The sequence below is a fragment of the Chelonia mydas genome, chromosome 24 (assembly GCF_015237465.2).
Source record: "Chelonia mydas isolate rCheMyd1 chromosome 24, rCheMyd1.pri.v2, whole genome shotgun sequence".
Classification (NCBI taxonomy): Eukaryota; Metazoa; Chordata; order Testudines; family Cheloniidae; genus Chelonia; species Chelonia mydas.
Window position 1 is genome coordinate 3818151 of NC_051264.2, and position 10261 is coordinate 3828411.

Sequence of the window (10261 nt, forward strand, 5' to 3'; positions counted from 1 at the left end):
ATCCTACAAGACTTCAGCACCTGTAACACCTGGCAACTTCAGACAGAATTCTGCACAATGGGGCCCTGTTCCTGTTTGCAACCTCTAGGTCCTACCGTAATACAGATGTAGTCCACTGGAGACAAGTGACCTGCTATGTAAACACTGATCACTGTGGTGTATTGAAAACTGCTAAAATTGTACGCCCTCACTTTTAAATGCTCTGGAGTTTTTCCTGGTCCTGCTTGCAAGCTCTGGGGCTCTGTAGGGAGCCATGCAATCTGGGTCTAGCAGCAGTCAGTCTATGGAGACTAGGGCGAGTTGTGCACCTCTGTCTTGTCTCTGTTTTATGGTTCCTGTGTGTTTAAAGCAGTGTTACGTTGCATCCTTCCCGAAAGAGTATTTTGTGTTTTTAATCTAACTTCTGTTTGTATGCCATGAACAGAACAATCGCTAATCGAGCAGGTGGAGTTAAACGGGGGAGGTATGTACTCGGGAGGAGTTGTTAAAAGCCCAGCTGCAAAATGCATCCAGGCTGACGGTTCCCCGAAGGAACGTTGCCCTGCGAGATAAGCATTGGTGCTGCCCAGTGCATGTATCTGTCTGCTGGTGCCCCTCCATGGCACCCATCTCACTCAGTGCAGTGAGCCGCCGTGGCCAGGCTGGTTTCTCTCTGAAGTCAAAAGGATTATGCTGCCTCCCTTTCATTCATTTCTTATGTCATCCAGGGGTTATTGTTGCCATCAGCGTTCGTGTTTACTGGGGAATTGTCTTTCCCAGGCTGCCTCATTAATCTCATGTTAAAAGAGGAACGGCACCAGGGGCTGGGTGACTCAGGGGACTCGTGATGGGGCATGGAGATTTTCAGCTCTAGGACTACAGCTGGGTTTTTTGTGCCTTCCCTTGGAGTAGCTGGTGCTGGCGCAGGCAAGATACTGGGCTTGGTGGAGCTAAAAGGGGTATTTAGCCCATGCCCCAAAGAGCTTGCAATCTTTTTTTTTCTTTTTGTACTCCACCTACCCCTGTGGGGTCCTGGTCCATTACGGGCTGCCAGGTGCGCCTGCGATGTAGATAATTGTAATGCAGCATTGCAATTCCTAATGTTTACACGGTCTCTTTGGAGCTGCTAATTATCTGCGGCATCTTTGCCGGCAGCTGGAGTTCTGCAGACACAAGGGGGTTGGGTCAGAGCAGGTCCTATTTGGTGAAGAATTTATTGGATTAACTTTGCAATGTTTTGAAAATAAATGATTGGGTGGCGCTATGCTTTCCCTATTGACTTGGTCTGCAGAGGTGGGGGAATTATTCCCAAATATATAACAAGGCTGCAGGGCCTCTGAGTGATGAGTCAAGGGATCTTCTTCCCCCTCCCAAATCCCACAGGGATGTGGAAGCAGGTTGGGACTTGACAGTGAGAGTTGTTTGGGATTCCTGCCCCACCCCCATATCCCAGGACCCATACAAATGTGGTGAACTCACAGTGACTTTCATGCTTGTTAATATTTTTCTTTAGATATTTTTAGCTTTCGTTGAAAACTAAAAAATGTTGCTTTTTGGAGGCAGTATGGCAGAAAAATGTTGCAAGTTTCGGGGTTTTTTCCCCGACAGAAACCTAACCAATGTAATCGGAAATAGACAGTTTACATGGAAACTTGATCCATCAAAAGAGCAGTTTTCCTTAGGGAAAAGGTGGGGATGGAAAACTTTTGACTAGATCTACCTGTAATCCCTCTCTGGCGCTGCTCGACTGGGGTGATTATCAGTCTGTCGACGGTCCTTATCTGCCCCCATTAGCATAGTCTCTAAGCACCTCCTGATCTCTGATATATTCATCATCGTAGTCCCGAGGCGAGGCAGGGCAGTACTATCCTCCCCATCTTACAGGTGGGGAAACGGAGTCCCAGAGCACCTAAGTCACTCCCCCAGAGTCATGCAGGAAGTCTGGGGCGGAGCAAGGAAGTGAGTCCACATCTCCCATCTCATAAGCTAGTGCTCCAGCCACTGAGCCATCCTCCCTCAGACAGGCACTTGGAATTGCCCCGGCGTCTGTGGGCAGGTGGTGGGCTGGCACTTTTGAATGGCCTCTACAGCTGCCCAGCTGCAGGGGTAATTCAGGCAGTAACCTTCCCCCTCTAACCGTCCCACACCTATTAGCATGAGTTTGAGATCAAGGCCTGTGAATTGTCTGCCTGCTAAACATGGGGCTGACGCATGAGCCAGCAAAGAGCCACCTGGCCCCTGCACGTGTCCTGTTTAAAGAGGGCTGGGAGCGGGAGGAGGCAGCTTCCGGAGTGGAGGATGGCAGGGCTCGAGAGTGTGAGTGTCTAACCACAGATCGATCCTGCCCGGCGAGGGCGAAGAGCCAGCATCCCTGCTATTAATTTAGAGATCTCCCCCGAGAGGGGAAACTTTACACGCCTTTCATTAGCCTGCCTAAACACACCGGCCTCCCCATCGCCCCCTCCCCATGCAGCAGACAGGGGAAGACAGGCAAGGGTGAGGGAGGTAGCAGGAAAGCTGCCCTGTGATAGAAAAGTCCTGCCTGTCTCTCTCGGGGAAACCATCACTGTTACACCTGTAGCAGGTAGGATGGTGCAGCAGGGTGCCAGCATGGGGCTCAGAGAAGTAGGGTTCGGTTCCCTGCTTCACCAAAGGTGATCTTGGGCAAATCTCTTAGCATCTCTGTGCCTCAGATCCCGCTCTGTGAAAGGGGGTGGGGAGGACCTCACCGAGGGGTCGGTGCCTTTAGAGCAGGATAACTTTGTACCAGGATAAATGTCTGAAGATGACACCCCTCCCCAGTGTCGTTATTCCAGCACCAATGTCTGTTGGGAGACCAAGTCTAACAAAATTCAGACACCAGACGTCCCTGGTCAGTGACACAATCATGGATGCACGCTGCTCTGTGAGTGAAAAATTACAGGCGCACCCGCTTTAAGGCTCCTTTCTGATGCTGCAGGTGGGTACGACAGCTTTCGTGTAAATGAGAATCAAGCCCAATGTTTAGTTCAGATTTCCCTGGATGAGATAAAACCACAGGGACGTGACCAGCTTTTATCCTTCTGGCTGGATCTCTCTCTCATCCACATTTTCAATCTCTTGTTCTAGCTACCTAATCTATCCATCCATCCTACCAGGGGCAGCTTTAGCTGCCGTCCATGGATGCACTGGCACCCACAAAAAGCAGTGTGAACTGGCCCCATATTAGAATTGATCTGGACACCCTTCCGTTGTGACCGGGCCAAACAAAAGTGGAGTGGGGAAGCTGGGCCCGGCCCCATGGTACAGGAGTCGTCACTGTGGGGTGAGTGTGGGGGGAAGGGGTCGCTCTCCAGTGCACACTTGCCCCCGGAGGGCCTCCCCTCCTTGCTGGGCTGTGATCAGGGTTGTGGTGCCAGGACAGAGCATGCTGGTGTTTGGTGCCCCCTAGGCAGTTTAGTATAGTGCACCCATTGAATCAGGATGCAACCTCCGCCCCTGCCTCCTGTAGGATCTATCTTGCTAGTTACCCTCCCATCCACAGAGTGTCTTTATCTATCCATCCGACAACAGACTCTTATCTCTCCTTCCATCTGCAGTATCTACCTACCGGCCTAATTGACTATCTGCCTTTCCAAAGAGCTACCACCATCGCCCCTGGGGCTGGACCCAGATAAGTAATAACAAGATCTGTCCAGTTGGGTCAGGGGCTGGTCAGGGTTCGGTCTTACGTTTGGGTTTAGGTGTCACTCCTGATTGGGCTAGAAGGCTCAAAGCTCTGGGACAGTGTGAACACAATCACACTGACATTCAAGCAGCCCTATTTTACAGGTACCAAAAAAAACCCTCCACCCCAAACCCCTTTCATCCAATCAAAACCTCTTATATAAGCCAGTCTTACGCAAGGTCATTAAAAACCCCTCCAGCCCAATTCCTAGCTCAGGTACCATAATCCTTAAATGCACCCGCAGTCCAAGGTGCAGACAATTCAGCGGATTCCTGTAGCTCGGTGGGGGCAGGGACTAGCTGCTCTGGTTATTTTCTTTTCACAGCTCAAGCTTTGGAGCCAGGGTGGCCCTTACTCTCGGGTTGGGGTGGGCTATTCGCACTGCCCGGCAGCTTGAAGGTGCCCTAGGTGAGTGTCGTCGTAAATTACTGCCAGAGCAGTGTCCAGGAATGGGTAAAAACGAGAGCGAAGAGTTGGATTCCCAGGGCCTGGCTCTCGTCGACACCGAGGGGCCTGCTGTGGCGTTTACACCTATTTCACAGCCCCCGGCTGCGGCCGGAACAGCGCACCGTGGCCTTAGTGTAAAGGAGAATGGAGTCTCTAGGGGAGAATGGAGTCTTCTACAGTGTCAAGGGAGTATAAAGAGCTATTACGTTAGCCTGGCACAGGTGTAGACAACTCCGCTAGGGGCCTGAGCTCCTCTAAGGGCTCGCTCACTGTGTGTACATGCATTTATCCTCACACCGCTCCTGTGTGGGCGGGCAGTTGTCCCCAGGTCACAGATGGGGAAACCGAGGCACAGAACTAAGCGACGGGTCCCAGGTCACCTGTGGACCAGTAGGGAATTGCACTCTAATCTCCCCAGCCTTAGGCGAGGGCCTAACCGCTGCGCCACCCTTCCTCGCAGCCGTAACAGCCTGCACCGAACCCAGCCGAACAAAACGGCTGCCTGTCTCCGCAGACAGCAGCGTCCGTAGGGCTGAAAGGGGGCAGTGTGCCAACAACAAAGCCCCCGGCAACGTGAAATGTGCAAAGCTCAGGCCCGGATGGGCTTTTTACCAGCCTCGAGCCCCTGTGGGTGCAAAGCAGCAGCCGTGTAGGGGAGAGGGCTGGGAGTACCTGCTCCGGGACACCTGCCCTGGGTGAGAGGGGAGAAGGAAGGAGTGTTGCCCAGGTTGGCGAGGAGGCCAGCACGCCCGGGAGAGGAAGGGAAGGAAAGTGTGTGTAGAGGGGAGGTTGGGATGCCCATGGCAGGGCTGGGGCTGACTCGGAGGGTCAGGAACAGAGGGACCTGAGAACAGTGGCACAGAGGGCGGGGTGGAGAGGTGATGGGGTGGGGATGTGGGGGTGAGGGCTGGAGCTGACCCCAAGGGACCATGTGGGGAGCGGGGCTGTGACATGGAGCCCAGTGGGATGGGGTCAGGGTACCGACGGGAGGGCTGGAGCCAACTCCGAAGGGCTGTGGGAGTCAGGGGAGGTGACTATGAAGGCCAGTGTGTTCGGGGTTGGGGGGGCGTGAGGGGGAGCTGACGCGGGAGGCCAGCAGGGGAGAGGAGAGCCGGCTTGGGCCCCTGGGCGCTGGGGGCCAGGGTGTCGGTGGGAGGCTCTGTGGGGGCTGGGAGGCGGTGGGCACCTCGCTGGGGGGCCGGGCGCGCTGTGTCTGGCAGAAGCGGCGGTGCTGGGCCGGGGGTCAGACGCAGCGGCCACAGGGAGATGGGGTAGAGATGTGAGCGAAATGGGTTTATTACTTGGAGTCTGTTTGCCACGATTGGTATCGACCCACAGCTGTCACCTCTCATTGCCGGTAATGGGACATGAGGAGGCTTCTGTAACCAGAGCGAGCGGCGCTGCCCTTCCCTCCTGCTCTCTCCTTTCTGGCTCCTTCCCAGTCCTTCCTCTCAGGCCCAGTTTCATTCCTTCCTTTATCTCTCCCTCCCCGCCTGGGATGTTTGCTTCCTTTTTCCGTCCTTTTCCCCTTCCTCCTTTCATTTCTTCACCCCTTTCTCTTTCCCACTCCCTCTTTCTTTAGTTCACCTTTGCTTCCTCCTTCCCTTTCTTTATTTCAGCATTTTCATTCCGCCCCCATCTTTTAACCTGTTGTCTTGTCTTTTTTCTTCATTCCCTCCTTTCTTTTCCTGCTTTACGTTTATTCCCCCTTTCTTTTCTTTCTTCCCATTGCCTTCTTTTCTTCTATTTTTCATGTCCATCTTTTTTCGTTCTGCTCGTTCATTTTTCTAATTTTTTCCTTTTTTCATTTCTTCTTTCTCCCATCACGCTTCCTTCTTTTCATCAGTTTATTTCCTCCTCTCTTCTCAACCCCTTCCGTTCCCCCCTCCCCATTCCTCTGAACCTCCCCAGCCCTGGCTACCTATCACAAAAGTCAGGTCTTTTCTATGCTCGCATGAGGATGAGCTTTGAATTGGGCAGGTGATTTTCTTACTAGTTCTCTGTTAGTGCTGTTCTTCCCACACAACCCACCTGCTGCAGTTGTGGCTGCACTGCAGCCTCTTGTTTCTTCTGCTTTCCTCCCCGACCATGTCTTCGGGGGGCGGGGAGAGCTCAGTGGTTTGAGCATTGGCCAGGGTTGTGAGTTCAATCCTTGAGGGAGCCATTTGGGGTCTGGGGCAAAAATTGGGGATTGGTCCTGCTTTGAGCAGGGGGTTGGACTAGATGACCTCCTGAGGTCCCTTCCAACCCTGATGTTCTATGATTCTATGATTCTTCTTGTTTTAATTTGTGATCTCGCCCATCGGGGGAAACTTAACTGACGAGAAATGGCATATTGATCCCCAGAGCCTCAGCGGGGATGGTGTCGTCTCCCGAGCCACCCGGGCTCACTGAAAGAGGCGAGGAGCCACTTATCGGCACCCTTCACGTCCTCCCCGCTGGGCCAGGCTGGGGAGTGGTGATATCTTAGTATGCGCCAGCCACTTCTGCCTTGCAAGGCTCTGATGCCTGTCTGGTTAGTTGCAATTAGTCCATGAGGACCTGGGTAGGGAACATCCTTGTTTGTCCGCTACTCAGTGTCAAAGCATTGGCTGCTCCCCTGGCTGCCCGAGACTGGGCACAAGCTCCTGCGCAGGTCAAAGGCCAAGTACAGTCACGCTGCAGGGCGAGGAGACCAAACCAATCGACTGGCAGTTCAATGGGCACTGGGGCAACATAGACCAGTGCCTGGGGTATCAAGCTGGGACCTGGGCTTTCTGGGTTCTGTTCTGTGCTCTGAAGGGTCTAATGGTTAAAGCAGTGGGGTCTGGGAGTCCGGACGCCTGGGTTTTATTCCCAGATCTAGGAGGGGCATGGGATCTATTATGAACTCCACCCATGGTACTCAGAGAGGGCAGACAATTGCTCCCCCAATACATTGTGAAAATATTCACCGAGCGGCTCAGCTTAGTGCGGGGCTAAGAGCTAGGGGATGCACCTGTCACACTTCCAGGATAACTGCTTCTGTATTTTTCCCCTTCATGGTCCACTCCAGGAGGGCTCAGTCAGCTCTCCAGGCGTGAGCACTGACCCTTGTCCCACGCCCTGCTGACCGGGGTTCTAAGGCTGCACAGTTCCCTGCCTTACCCTGTGATATTCCCAGCAGGCTAGTCTTCCTAAAAGCCAGTGTCTGCACTTTGCTTTCTCCCTGAAGGCTGTAAACAGCGTAACTGCCAGCGGTCGCAAGTTACCACCCAGCTCTTCCTAAGCAAGCGCCTTTCTTCTGAAGGCAAAAGCATCCCAGAGAACACACATCAAAACAATAAAAGTTCCTGTACCAGAGGTCACTGCTCAGTCTCATGGGGCCCTCGTAGGACACAGTCTTTCCAGCCCATCCGCAAAGGAAAAAGGTCCTGTCCATTTGCTGGACTGGAAAGCAGGCCCCAGATCGGTTCAAACCTGTCCCAGCCTTCTTCTATTAATAAAGTCTCTTCCTTGTCTCAGGGTCTCTGAAAAACTCAGTTTGAACCAGTCTATGCCAGCCTCCCCAGTGGGTGGTACCTCTCTGGAGGTGTTTACAACCCGATGTGATTCATTTGAATCACTGCCCCACCTCTTTTTGGTTCCTGGGATAGCTGGAGTAACCCTGCCCGCTGGAGTGGCATACAATCACTGGCCACAGTGATCCGTCATCTTAATACAATATGGTCCCCAAATATATTGCATGAGGTTGAATCAGTGCCCAGCGAAATCTTCGAGCCGCCCGTGAGTGAGAATAGTGCCCGTGTGGAGGCAGGGCGTTACATCCTCTTGAGTCCAGTCCTAGGTTCCTTTCCCTGCTCTGCCATTGACTTGCTCTGTGATGTTGGCTAAGGCCCTTTCCCTTTCTGTTCTCCCGGGGGAGGATAAAACTCCTGAGTTTGTAAAGCACTTGGAGATCTCTTGATGAGAATCAGGAGCTCAGCATTGTTGTTGCTGTTAGACTAGGTGGTTGCATCCAGGTTCCCATTGGTGAGCTCAGCAAACAACAACTCCCTTCTGTCAATCTCTCCAGGGAGATTCGAGTCTGGACAAATACCCAGATGGCTGGTGTATTATTTTCAGTTTTTTGTGTAACTGGCAAAACCAGCGGAGCCCTGGGGCTCCTGGCAAGGCACCAGCATGGCTCAGGGTGTTGCAATGGGTGGGCACCGCTGGATCGGAGATGCACCCTGTCGGCCACCCAGACAGGCTCCAGGATGGTAAATAAATGATTCCAGACTCCACCCAATGCTCTACACTGTAGGGGCATGTGTGTGTCACCTGAGTGTGGGTTTGGCTTCATTTCTTAATGGATTTGTGTTTGTGTGTGCATGTGAATGTAAATGTGGCCCTGCGTCTGTGTGGTTGTGTCTATGAATTTGTCGCTGTGTGTGGGGTTCTGCATCTGTGTGTGGTTGTGAGTGTGTCCTTGTGGTTGTGTTTCTCTGAATTTGTAGCTGTGAATGTGGCTCTGCGTTTGTGTGTGGTTGTGAGTGTGTCCATGTGGTGGTGTGTTTATGAATTTGTAGTTGGGGGGGGGGGTTCTGCATTTGTTTGGGGTTGTGTGTATACCTCTGTGTGTTAGTGTGGGGAAATGATCAGTCCAGATTACAAATATAATTTGCCCTGATGAATTCCAACACACCTCACACTCAGTTGATCCCATTTGGAGTCTCACCTCAGCCCCACCCGGGTGATATTTTGGACCAGGTAAGGGGAAAAAAAAGTCCAGCAACTTTGTGGCATGTAGGCAGAAGGGATCATGCATCCCTTTACCTAATTAACCTTCAGGGTCCATGATGTCTGGGCCTGACGAATGGCAGAAAGAACAAGATGAATACAGCTTAGCATCTGAACATTAACACAAGGGTGTGTGCGTATGAGAGGAAGAGTGAGAGAGACACTCAACCTTTCTGGAAATTGCAAGTTTTTGAGACAAATTTGTGTTGAAAATTGAATTCTCAATCAAAACACCCAAACCTTTTGACACCGAATTTAGTTGAAAAATATCAGATTTTCAGACCGGCAATACAGCTGGGCTAAATGTTCTGCCGGTCAAAAAGTCTAAAATTTCAAAATTTTGACTTTTTTTTTTAAATCCTGAAAAACGGGGGGAGCGGGGGTTGAAAAATTCCCACAAAATATGGTTATGGTTTTGTGAGCCGCGCTGGTATCTCTCCCTCGCTCTGTACCCCCTGACCCTTCCAACTGGTCCCGCTCTTTCATCCTGCCTGCTTGCCTGAGAGGGAGCTAGAGAAGAATTAGGGCTCTGTGCTATTGGCCACTTCTTTGGTTCACTCCTGTGCATGTCTCCTGCTTTCACCAGGCATGCAGTCTCACTTTTGTTCATGTGTTACTCTTTTTCTCAAACGAAACAGTCACAACTGCATAGCTTGTGCTCACACACACCACAGTGACTCTCACTCACTCAACACACAATTTATCTTTTGGTCTTGTCTAGACTAGGTGCTTGGCTACTCATCGGGTTATTCTGGAATAGCAATTCTGAAGTAACTCCATGTGTGGAAACGCTTATTCTGAAGTAAGAGTGCTGGATTAAGCTAAAGAGGAACAAGGCACTCTGACTCCAGTAAGAATAACATGTAGAGTTATTCCGGAATAGCTAGTACATTTTAAATTCATCTTCTACCTCTAATCTGAATTAATTTTTTAAATGTAGACAAACCCTTGGATTTAAAGGTGTTTGGCATTAGACTGAGTGACCGAGGCTTTAACTCATGTTCTAAAGTGTAATTGCTTGGTCTCCAGTAGAGATTTAGAGTGGTAGCCGTGTTAGTCTGTATCAGCAAAAAACGAGGAGGACTTGTGGCACCTTAGAGACTAACATTTATTTGAGCATAAGCTTTCATGGGCTACAGCTCACTTCATCAGATGCATGCAGTGGAAAATACAGTAGGAAGATATAATATACAGAGAACATGAAAAAATGGGGGTTGCCAACCCGACTCTAACGACACTAACCAATTAAGGTGAGCTATTATCAGCAGGAGGAAAAAAAACTTTTGTAGTGCTAATCAGGCTGGCCCATTTCAAATAGTTGACAAGAAGGTGTGAGTAACAGTAGGGGGGAAATTAGCATGGGGAAATAGTTTTTAGTTTGTGTAATGG